Source organism: Brassica napus, chromosome C6, assembly GCF_020379485.1.
Source record: "Brassica napus cultivar Da-Ae chromosome C6, Da-Ae, whole genome shotgun sequence".
Classification (NCBI taxonomy): domain Eukaryota; kingdom Viridiplantae; phylum Streptophyta; class Magnoliopsida; order Brassicales; family Brassicaceae; genus Brassica; species Brassica napus.
The window spans coordinates 17,420,618-17,433,678 of record NC_063449.1 but is presented as its reverse complement, the minus strand read 5'-3'; the positions used below and the strand labels follow the sequence as shown (position 1 = coordinate 17,433,678).

At 30.8% G+C, this 13,061-nt stretch overlaps 1 long non-coding RNA gene across 1 annotated transcript; it reads left to right on the top strand.

Annotated features, from left to right (window-relative positions):
- The first annotated feature begins 6,070 nt into the window (after positions 1–6,070).
- LOC125588831 lies at positions 6,071–7,871 on the top strand. The gene is made up of 3 exons (XR_007325008.1): positions 6,071–6,517; positions 6,608–7,537; positions 7,618–7,871. It is a non-coding gene; the product is annotated as an uncharacterized LOC125588831 (long non-coding RNA).
- Positions 7,872–13,061: the final 5,190 nt, after the last annotated feature.

Sequence of the window (13,061 nt, the reverse complement as noted above, 5' to 3'; positions counted from 1 at the left end):
TTTCTGGTTTTGCAGTTCTATTATGTCTGCATTATGGTTTCCTACGGCTACAAAAGAAATTGGTAAAACAAAAACTACTTGTTCAACGTTTCCTTGGTTCCAAATTTCTAATCATGTCATTTTTTTTAATGGATCTTTGATATCATTCAAAATCAAGAAGCAAGTTCCGTTTCACATTCTTCTGTAGACACCACACACCGGTCTGAACTCAAATGTTCAAAAAAAGAGAAGTATCAAGACAAACAATTCGAACGGAAACGACACTCTCAGATCTATCTTAAACTTTAGCACTAGACATACTTTGATGGCATCTTAACTAAAGCATTTAACATACCAACTAACACTTGACGTCTTACATACACAAGAATCCATAGTAGATCCAGCTTTGGGACATGTCCCGCTAAATGGTGATTACTCATCTAACTGTGGTTGTAACTGCCACCTTCCCTGTAGGTATCTGAAACAATATTATACCAGGTGACTAGTTTGCACCATGTGCAGGCATAAAAATATTTAAAATATGAAAAAGTTAATAGTGTTTTAGTTTTAGAAGTTGCATATTTTATATTATCACAAAGTGAAATCATGTTGTATATTTTAGGTTACATATTATGTTTATGCTTTTATATTTTTGTTAAAAATAGTAACATATTATAAGAAAATATGATCTAAAACGTGTCTTCTAATATACAGTGGAACCTCTATAAATTAATACTCGATAAATTAATAATCTATAAATTAATAAATTTCACGGGTACCAATTTGGGCCGGTTCAAAATTTGACACAAATCGATAAAATAATAAAATAATATTTTTTAGAAAATTCTATGTAAATATATGGTCCCATTAAAATTATAAATTAATAATTTATATGTATACATATTTATATAAGTAAGAACCTATTATTATATTATTTGTTTTATATTCATAATGGAATTATTTTTATATTTTCTTAACACTTAATATATTTTTGAGGATATTTAGTAATATTATATCTAAAACCACATTTAAGTTCTATGCAATATATATTATATACATAAAATAATATAATAAAATTAATATAAATGTCAAATTTCAAAAAATAAAAATTAATGTCTATAAACTAAAATCAAATATTTTCTTATTTTATAATAAATATATCTTAAAATAAAAAATCTAAATAAAGAAACTTTTGTAAATTAATAAAATTTCAAAGTCCCAACATTATTAATTTATAGAGGTTCTACTATGTACTTCAAGAAAGATATTCGTCCTATTGGAGATCCCACCAAAGTTGAATGTGATATATATAGTCTTTAATAAATTAAAACTTCCACTAAAATCTGGAAAAACAGATAAAAAGGATGTTTGTTTCATTAACTGAATTGTTCCACCCCTAAGCAAGTGAGAGAACATATCCGGGGTGTGTGATTTTCTTAGTAAGCAATGACGTTACTGATTAGTAAGTAGTAATCTTATTAAATGCATCAGATTGTTTTGTGATAATATGTTGCAGTCAAAAAATAAAATAGAAACAAATGATATAAAAACTAAAGGATTGAGAGAATAATAATTCAGGCAAATAGGCAAAGACAGTAGCAGCGTGCAACAAGTTAAGGGCACTATGTGATGAGTCTGAGAGGACAGGAGCGGAACATTCAATGTTCCCCCAAACCTCCCACCACCCCTCGTCTCCCTGGCATCTCTTCATGGAGATCTCCGCATACCATAGCTCCAAAAGACCTTGTTGAGGCCGCCGGGCTTCCCAGAAGATGGCAATCGAGAAGGAGCAGATTTTGATGATGTGATGCTGCTGCAGCTCTTTTTACTTCCTTCCAAAGAATCTCATCTGGCCAACGCCACAATATTCTCCCACCGATACCACGGCACATTATTACCTCAAACAAAAACTATTCGTTTCTATTTTCTGGATTAGGCTCTACTATTCCGTTTGTCATAAACATAGGGTTAGTACTCGGAGTGAAGTAAAAGATTTGACCATCCTCATCCACCCCATAAATAATCTGGCCATTTATCACCACTCTTTGTTGGATGTTGAGGGGCATCTTGGGGGTAAACAAGAACAAAAACTCCCAAGTTCTGGTTTCCAGATCAAATACTTCTACCCAGTTTGAGGAATCAGCTACATCCCAGCACCCTCCAAACACGTATATCTTCTTCTTGTCTTTCAAGCTTGCGGATGCTCAGCTTCGAGCCAACTTCATGGCGGTGATTCGGTACCCTATGTGCTTGATAGCATAAAAAAACGTGACTTCCGATGTGGGCATGCCTGCCGTTCATGAGTCCACCGATACAGTAAATCCCCCAATCCGTAACATGATCCGGCTAGTGGAGCTGGATACAAGCTCGAGTCAGTGCCGGTTCTTACCCATGTTATGGACATTTGCCATGGGTCCATAATTTTGTGTTGTTTTAAAAATCTATTCAATCTGTTAAATTAGCATAATTAAGTGAACCTAATTTACTTATTAAAAACAAAATAATAAGAAATCTGTACTTTCACTATTAGTTTTGAGATATTTTTTTCTATTTGTTCCGGGTTTTAGAGATTAAGTTAAAAAAAAATGCATTGAAAAAAATATAGAAAATATTTATAAAAGGGTCCAAATTTCGTATTTCACCTAGAGCTATTATATTGGTTAATACGGCACTGGCTCGAGTGGACCGGTTTGAAACGACGTTGCATGGGGTGGAGGACGAACCACCGTGGGCTTGGTCTGGATGCATGTGAATAAATACATACAAATATGGGTCTTGGTCTGGATGCATGTGCATAAATACGTAGGCGTACGTTACCCATCCGATATCTCATGGCCCTGATATTATTGGACTCTGCCACAAACTGGTATTTCCAGGAGACCATGGCTAAGTCCACCAGCAGAACCGGGCCTGAATAGAAGCCAATGAAACATGTGCTTCAGGGCCGGAGACAATATATATTTGTTGTGCCCAAAAATACCAGAAATCTCATGTAGCTCTACTGGTATAAGCGGCCGATACTGCACTTATATACCATGGTGTTTGTACCTTCATTGATGCATAATTTAGTTTTTTTTGCGAATTTTAAAATTTAAAGGGCCAAAAAATAATTTTGGCTTGTGGGCCAATAATTATCAGGCACGGCCCTGGCCACCAGGTCCAGTCTCGACACCTGAGCCAGGCAATCCAAAGCCACATCATCTGGCAGCGACAATAGACACACTCCTCCTCCCTCTCATTCTTCGATTCCAATTCACTACTACCTACTACATCCCCGAATCGCACCTTCCTTCATTGATTTTTTTTCTGTGTAATAATAGTAGTCTATATCTTCAATTATTTATATACGAGTCCTCATTTATCTTCATCAGAAATAGTTGTATATTTCTAAAATACAGCATATTTCCTATATTTTATGTGAAAAGTTTATTTTGAGAGTTATTAATGATAAACTTTACAAAGAAAATTAAAATTTCTATACCCAAGATAAATGTAAAATATTGATTTCTCTTTTCCAAAACTAACATTAAAATTATTAGATACTCCTTCTGTTCCTAAAAGATCAATGTTTTAGAAAAAAAAATTATTTCAAAAAGATACATCCCCTATATATTATTTGAGAAGCATTACAACTTTTTTTTGTAGCCACATGTCATCACTATAATGATTCTTAGAATCATTAGAGAAATATGTTGGTCCATCTAATTATATAATAAGCTTTTTATTAAACTAACAATAAATTCATCATTAATGTACTTTATTATTTCCTTAAATAAAATTTACGGAATTGCCTAATGTGACTAAAATATATATATTAATGATTTTGAATAATAAATATTTAATAAAAAAATAGTGTATCTTCTATCATATTTGTTTAATTTTAAACTATAAAATAAATTAAACAGCTACAATAACTAAATAATAAAATTTTAGATTTTTATGTATATCTTATATTTTGAATTTTTACAAACAGCTATAAATTACTAAAATTGTTAAAAGTCTCACATTCACATTTTATGATCCATGGTTTAAAATTTTTGTTATGACAAAATACAAATGATTACACAAATTATATAAGTAAAAAGTCTAATTTAATTAATTATTAAGATTAATATATATATCGCTTTAAATTAAACTATACACCATTTAAAATACAATATTTTAGTTTCAAAATTTACTTTGAACAACTTTTTTGATAAAAGTTTTGAACGATCATTGACAACTTATTTTTTTTTAAATTATAAATTACTAAAACTTTAATCCCACAATGAAAATTTTGTTATCAGTAATTTAAATTTTTTTCTATAATAGACATTAATATGAAAAATAAACTAAAATATATTATCTATGTTAGTATCATTTAAATTTAATAACATATCCTATCAAATATAAAAAAAAATATTTTTTGGTTTAATAAAATTGATTTATATGTTCACACCAATTTAATTATATATTTAATATTTACTAATTTTTAATTATTTAATATATATTTATTATTTCATAATATGTAAAAATATTTAATACATAAAATAATATATATATATAATGTTGATCCCACGCAAGGCGCAGATCTTAACCTAGTTTTTCATATTTTCAATGCATAAATTAAATGTAAACTGTAAACTTCAAAAAACATAATTGTATTTATTAAAATTTTATTGGTGAAAACTTGTGGAAAATAGTTGATTACGTAAAATAATGTATTGTTAACTAAAATTTGATATATTTTCTTAATAAGTATGAAAATCTTAAAATATGGATCTATAAAAATTCATTAAAAACATATCTTCCACAAAACTTAATTATTATATTATCATTGTAAATAATCCACATATAAAATTTTAGCTTTTTTAACGTATATTTTCGTTAGTTCCTTCTTACAAAATTTGAGACCGTTACATGTTAATCCTTACGTAAACCAAAATAACATCTCCGTAATTTTATTAAAACATATATAAAATAAGAAATCTAACTTGTGATTGCGTCATGGTCTATAAAGTAAACAGTGTCCTCGTTTTCTTGTGGTGCAGTTTATGAGTTATTTTTGGATTCACCAAGATTTCATTATTTCAAATTCGATATTTTTTTAAAAAGGAAACAAAATATTGTCAAGTTATATTATATTTAAAAAGAAAAAAAATAGTAGTTACAGAAAAAATAATTTAAAAAAATCTATTTAAGATCGTCAGCAAAACACTAAACCCTAAATCCTAATTCCTAAACCCTAAACCCTAAACCCTTGGGTAAACCCTAAACCCTTGGATAAATCTTAAACCCTTGGATAAATCCTAAACCCTTGGATAAACTCTAAACCCTTGGGTAAACCCTAAACCCTTGGATAAATCGTAAACTATAAATAAAAACACTAAACCCTAAACCCTTGAGTGTTTTGGTGTTTAATGATTTTGATTTAGAGTTTAAGATTTATCCTAGAGTTTAGGGTTTACCCAAAGATTTGTGGTTTATCCAAAGGTTTAGGGTTTACCCAAAGGTTTAGGGTTTATGATTTAGGGTTTAGGGATTAGGATTTAGGGTTTAATGTTTTGTTGACGACGTTAAAATATTTTTTTTGTAATTACTAGTATTTTTTATTTATTTATTTTTATCTTTTAGTTTTAAAAAAATAATATAATTTGACAATATTTTGTTTTCTTTTTTAAAAGATATCGAATATAAAATAACATAATTCTATTGGTTGGTGAACCTCTACTCTAGAGGCTGAACCCAAGAATAAGTCGCAGTTTATTAGGGGGTTGTAAATCTGCTTAAAAGCGAGTTTCTTACTTTCATTCATCGAATTATCACCACCACAACCAATGATAATTTTCAAACAAATGAGAATTAATTTAGTCCATTTTAAAATGGTATTGACCTTATTTATTAGGTTTATCTTTTTTATCACAATACTATAAATATAAAGCTTTTACCAATAATTAAAAAAAAAAGCAAAATTATATATAGTTTAGACAGCCGTACGTCCGAAGGATTTTTCATGCCTATGTTGTCTAAGTTCCTGAATTGTGTCTGCAGAAGTTAACGTTCCTGTAATTGGTGGTCATGCTGGGGTTACTATTATCCCACTCCTCTCTCAGGCTTACCTCTCTCTCACTTCCTCTCTATGTTTGGTTGAATGTCTAATTTATTACTACCCGTGGTTGTTCTTTGTTTGACTAAGTCACTCTGTTAGTAAACAATGTAGGCCACTCCTCAAGCTAATTTGTAAGGTGACGTACCCACCGCCCTCACCAAGCGTACTCAAGATGGAGGCACAGAAGTGGTGGAGGCTAAAGCAGGAAAAGGTTCAGCTACATTGTCGATGGTGTAAGTATTCTGTTTTGCTAGCATTTTCGTAATTGTTCTCACTTTTTCTTGATCTACTTTTGATTCTCAACTCCTGTAATCTGACAACCGTTGTCACAGCTATGCTGGAGCGCTATTCGCTGATGCATGCTTGAAGGGACTCAACGGAGTTCCAGATGTTGAAGAATGCTCGTACGTGCAATCCACAATCACTGAGCTTCCTTTCTTTGCCTCAAAGGTAATCCTTTAAACTTAGCATCAATCAAACACACAATGTTGGTTCCTACGGTCTCATGATAAATGTGATGGTTGGGTAATTATGATTCAGGTGAGGTTGGGGAAGAACGGTGTGGAGGACGTTCTTGATTTGGGACCACTCTCAGACTTTGAGAAGGAAGGGTTGGAAGCACTGAAGCCAAAGCTCAAGTCTTTCATTGAGAAGGGAGTTAAGTTTGCCAACCAATGAGTAAATCGACTTGAGTCTATTTGTCCAATTTACGGTTATAATCCATGTTTGAGGCTCTTTGTTTCATTTCCCAAAGCACAAAGATAAAACAGTAACATGTCAGTTAATTTATGTTGGGATTTTTATTTGCTTTTTGAATAAAACTCTAACCTCTTAGACTTTAGCATTAAACACACTTTGATGAGGGCGAGAAAGATGACCACAGCGACAGACCGTCGTCTATTTCATCTATATCTCACCATTGAAAAAGTTCCCGACAACAATACACACAAAGACAAAAGATTGTGAAGTAGAGATAATTGTTCATGAGCATGTGCTAAGAGCAGCTCCATTGGAAGCTCTAGCAACGGGTTTCAAAAAAATAAAGGCTTAACAATAAATGAAAAATAGAAAGAAAGAAGAGAACCGGTAATTAACTTGGCATTTTTAGGATTTGTTGGAACCCCTACGTGGCTACTTCTAATTGGACCGATTCTACTACTCTCTCTCCTTCTTCGGGGTTTCCGTCGAAACCCATATTTTCTTTTCTTTCTTCCTCTTTCCTCGATCTCTCCGTCTATGGCGATTCTCTGGCGATATCTGGAAGGATGAAACTCCAGCGAATGATCGGTCATCTTCTTCTTCTCATTTTGCAAGAATGAAAGCTCTCTTCGTCCTCTCGTTGCCCGTCTCGACGGATCTTCACCGAACCGTCTTCTTCTTCTTCTCACCGTTGAAGACGAAACCGTTGGATTCGATCATGGATTTGGATAGATCGAAAACCAAATCTCCGAAGGAACTCACAGCGATCTGGTACGATGTTTACTTCACCCCTCTGTCCTCTAAAGCGTCTTTGATGTCTTTCAGATTTGCTGATGGTTTTATTTTGGCAGTATAACTTGGGACGAGGGCATATTGGGATCATTATGAAAGCTTCCCACTTCATCGTTTGGTCATTCAACGAGCAGCCGAATGGTAATAACAATATCATCAGCTTTGTTTATTGTCCAAATGAATCTTTGACTTGTTTTTCTTCTTATGTTTGATGATATATCAATTGCAGCCATTACTTTGTTATTCCATTGTGGAGAGGAAATGGTTACATGCGTATTGTGTGCTCAAGGTTTGTTAATATTCTTTGATCTCATAGTTAAATTACAAACTAGTGATATTAGCATTGGTTACTGATATTAGCTTTAGTCGAGATGGTTATTAATATTAGCAATTGAAACTGAATTGAGTTGTGTAGTAATTTAGTGATATTCACTTTGGTCAAATGAGCTTTTAATGTTAATTTCGTTGTTTGTTGTGCAAAGATGGGTGATGTGCATTCATTACCGAAAACACTCTCTCTCAGAAACGGATGCAACATCAACAAAGCATTCATTACAGAGCACACTCTTCCATTTCACAGTTGGCAAGAGGTAAGTAGACTTTAGTATTGCTTTAGTTAGTTGAATGTGTGTTTGATATTGATTAGGTATGGAATTAAATTGACATTAGTATTGCTTTTGTTAGTTACTTTGCGTTGATGTGATATGTATTTAATTGTATATGCTTTACTTTGGTGTAGTATTACGTGGTTGTTTTAGTTGTAGGTAAAGGTATTGATTGCCATTAACATAAATCTGAAACTTCAACAACTAAAAACTTCCATTAACACAAACTTTAAAAGCTTTAAAACTTTCCTTTAAATTGTGAACAAAACACGCCATTTCTCAATAGCTTTTTCCTTCTCTTTTGTTCTTTCATTCTCCTTTAGACAAGTTTATGGATCCATATAGTGGAAGACGAACGAGATAGGCACACTCTGTATGATCTATCAGTTTTCGAACAACCGGAATCAAGCCAAAGTTCACAAGTCGATCTCAACTTTACATCGGGGATGCCTTCAAATGTCGAGAATATTATGAGCATGCTGACCATTCGGAATGAAGTCCGAGATAACAAAATACATCAACGATTGAAAGCTGATTTGGTTGAGAATATTTGGCAAAAATTTGGAACACATCAACATTTCAACTAATCGGTTTTTTCTCGTTCACGATTTGTATTTGTATTTTTAATATGTTTTCATGTCATTTTTATTAAAACTTTTATGTATGATTTTATTTTAAATCATTTTATTTAAGGAAATTTTTTTAAAAAAATTAAAATTTAAAGAACCTCAATGGAGGTTCTACCAATGGAGGACGGAAAAATTAAATAGATTAATAGGGGTTCTAAAGCTTTCAAATCATACAACTAAACACTAGTTTAATCTAAAGAACCCCTAATGGGTTCTAATTGATGGAGGTGCTCTAACTACCTCAATTAGCGGCGAAGCCAGAATTTATTTTTATTGGGGTCAAATTTAAATATTTATATATTATATTATTAAATTTATTAATATTTTAATAGTAATATAAAATTTAAAATATGAGATTTACAACCATTGATGCAAAAAATACCATTGTAAAACATATTTTATAATTTACTTTTATTTTCTATAAAATTAACAAAATGTAAAAAGTATAAAATATTATTTTAGTCATTGTATTTTGATTATTTAGTTATATGTTTATCAAACAAACAATATTGTACTAAATATGATGAATTGTGTAAACTTATTTTAATTTTTTGTTGTAATATAAAAAATGTTAGTATATCACTTCAAAACAATTAATTCTGCAAAAAAAAAAATTATAAATTTATTTTCTGCAATCTATTTGAAAAGTAGAATTAAAATTTTATAAGCTTTCTACGTAAAAAAACGAAATGTATCAGTCCAAGTCTTTTAGATACCGTAAAATATCTATGGGTCTGTATGTATCACATTAATTAATTAATGTATAAAATAAAATTATGCAAATGATCTCATTAAATAAAGAAAATTAGTAAATCTACTTGAATACACAAAAATCAGTTAAGAAAAAAAAAAACTGAGCAAAGAGAATATGTACTGGGGGCAAATAAGATATTTAATATGGGGACACAAACTATTTTACTTTATAATATGTACTAAATTAAAAAAAAAAATTATTGGGGGCAACTGCCCCCTTCTCAACGTAAGTGCCTCCGCCACTCCTCAATTCAAAATAAAATTGTCATGATATGATATGGCCACGTCAAAAGTTGAAAAAGACTCGAAGCCAATTTAACGCGTGAACAAGAGCCGTCTTCTTCCATCAGATGTTTAAGCTCTGATATGCACAAAACACTGGCTTGGTGGGTTTGAAGTGATTAGTAAATTCATTGAACTCATAACTTCATTTTGTAATATGTGAAACTATGATTATTGATTAGTAACTTTTCCTTTTTGCATGTGAAATTATTTGGATAAAAGATAAAGAAGAGGAGAAAGGAGAAGAAGGTGGAACGAAGAAGATCTGAATCACTTATAAGTTATATACAAATTTAAATGCTTTGGGGAGATTGATGGATGCATTTAGATGCTTCTGCTTGTGGTGTTATTGTACTGATTTGATAAGATGATGGTCTTGATCTGATATATCTTTGTAAAATCGTTCAACACATGATTCTGTCAAATATGATCATAATGTTATGTTTTCATTTGATATTAAATTTCATATGTTGTTTTACACAATCCAAAAGTACTAATTAAACTTCATATATACATTAAGTTGATACACAATCCAAAAGCATAATAATTTCATACACAATCCAAAAGCATAATAATATAAAAACTTAACATACAAAACTTCATAACGTATCCTTTTTTTTGTATGTTAAGTTTTTATATTATTATGCTTTTGGATTGTGTATGAAATTATTATGCTTTTGGATTGTGTATCAACTTAATGTATATATGAAGTTTAATTAGTACTTTTGGATTGTGTAAAACAACATATGAAATTTAATATGTTTTGGGTTTTATTTGGTCTTACTGATTTTGGCCAATAAAAGCTTCAATTTTAACACATTTAAATTTTCAATTTTCAAAATTTCATATGTTAAATCCTGAGTTTGACAAAAAAAAAAAATCTCAATTTTCAAATTTTAGCTAATAAAAGCCTCAACTTTTACCTAATCCATTTGAAACCTCAACTTTTTGTAAATTGTCACTTAAATCCCAAACTTTCATTGACCCAGCGAAAATTAACTGTTAAATCCTTATTAGCATTTGTTATTACTGAAAAGAAATTTTCTGCTTTTGGTTAAAAGAAAACCTAAGCCTAGACTGATAAATTTGTAAATAAATTGTAAAACTTAGAAATGATGGATGGATTTGGACCAGTCTGCTATTTTTATCAGTTGATTAATTTAGCCAATCAATCTTTTAACAGAAAAATGAATAAGTTAATTTACCATAAATCCATAATACCGTTGTAGTATAAGTTAATTTACGAAAACACCATGAGGCCATCCACATCAATATTATAGTATTATATATAATATCTATCATCATCATCATCACCATCATCATCATCATCATCATCATCATCATCATCATATACTAAAAGCCAAATATAAAGGGATTATAGGATGTCCACGTCAACAATTATATTTGGCCAATGAAAACATTTCATTAATACACGTAGGATCTGCTATGTGAACTGATGATTTCGTATGGGCTCTGATATGTTCTCATGGGCTTCATCGGTTAGCAATGGGCTGAGCTATCCAGTTCAATTAAAAAAAAAAAAAATCCCGAGACGGATAACGCGATGAACTACGCCTCTCTCCTCTATCTCTTCGTCTTACGGGTTCTTCTCTATCGTTTCAGTTCTCTCCATTCTCATCTCCACAATCAATCTATACTATTAAAGCAGAATCTCTCCTAGGATTCTGTCCTTGATTTTTCAAATTATTTACAACATAATGCCACTGATTTTTTTCTATAATAAATAAAATATTTAAGGAATATTCCAAAATCAGATCTTTTCGCTAAAGTTACACCCACTATGATTTTTCTTCTTCTCTTTGTTCTGATAAAAATTTTTTTGTAAGGTGATTATTTTACTTGCTACGTATTTCTTTTTCTCTCGCATCTCTTCGTTTTTATATATACATTTTATCTTGAATTACTTTTTTTTTTCTGGAAACCAGAGTCGATTAAGCTAGATCCCAAATTATTTCATTTTAGGGTTATCTTAATGCCAGCCTTCTTCTTGAATCATTAGATGCATGTAGTAATTATTATGATATGACTGAAATTACTCGGCTTCACTCTCTCAGCGAATTGGTGTCTTCACCATTCTTTTAAAAGATCAAAATTAAGTCTTTTATTCCTTCTAGGATAATCCAAGCTACAAAGCTCAATGATCTTCGCTTACTCGAGCTCTACACGATTTGATCAAACTTAATGCTTGTGTAATGTGATGAACAGAGGTTTCGTTACCTCTACATTGTGTTACCAAGCACTTAGTTTTTTACTCAGAATGGTATTTACAAGAATCAGTGTTATATCCTTTCGTGAGTAAGTAGGCTGCTGGAGTTTCGTTGTTGTTAGAAGGGAAGATATTCCGATAATATCCTAAATGGGCGGGCCTCGAGTGTTTGTTAAGGGACTTTAACAGATTCATGCGACGGTGATCAAGCTTGGGTTCGATTCAGATGCTTACGTCTGTAATGGTCTTATAACCCCCACAATGGTTTTACTTTCAACAATGTCATGGATTTACGTGTTGTCTAATTAATATGTTTATTAAGTCCCACAATGGTTTTACTTTCAACAATGTCATGGATTTACGTGTTGTCTAATTGATATGTCTATGAAGCCAAGTATTAAATACTATTAGGTGTATGTGTGTGGTTTTGGGTCAGATATACGGAAATCAAGAATGTTCTGTTTTTATATACGATTTTAATATGATTTTAGAAATATCTATATGATGAACATATGTTCGTTTGTACAAATATTTAAATCAACATAAGATTGATTGCATTTTATGAAAAATATTTATATTTAAATTATGTTTCAATATATTAGGGTGAAAATTATACATACTTATAGATATTTACTGTCTATATTAAAAGGTCACTTTTATAAAATCAAACGTTAATATATTTATGGTCTCAAATTATATTCAGTTTTACTTACAAATTTAAGATTGAAAACAAAATTTCGGCATCAATAACAAAACTAAAGAAACACTTCTAATAGATTCTTTGCTATATTAATTTAAAAATGCCATAGGTTTAGATTTTTTTTTAAAGCTCAAAAAAGAATATCATCTGCAAAGAATTAAAAATATATCATATAACATATATAATAAAAACTTAATTAGAAAATTTTAGAAATTTTTAAATTATTTGTAGTTTATATCAAATATTATTTTGTCGATAAAATAATCCCGCGGGTCAAAATCTAGTACTCCATTACTTCTCGATCCAT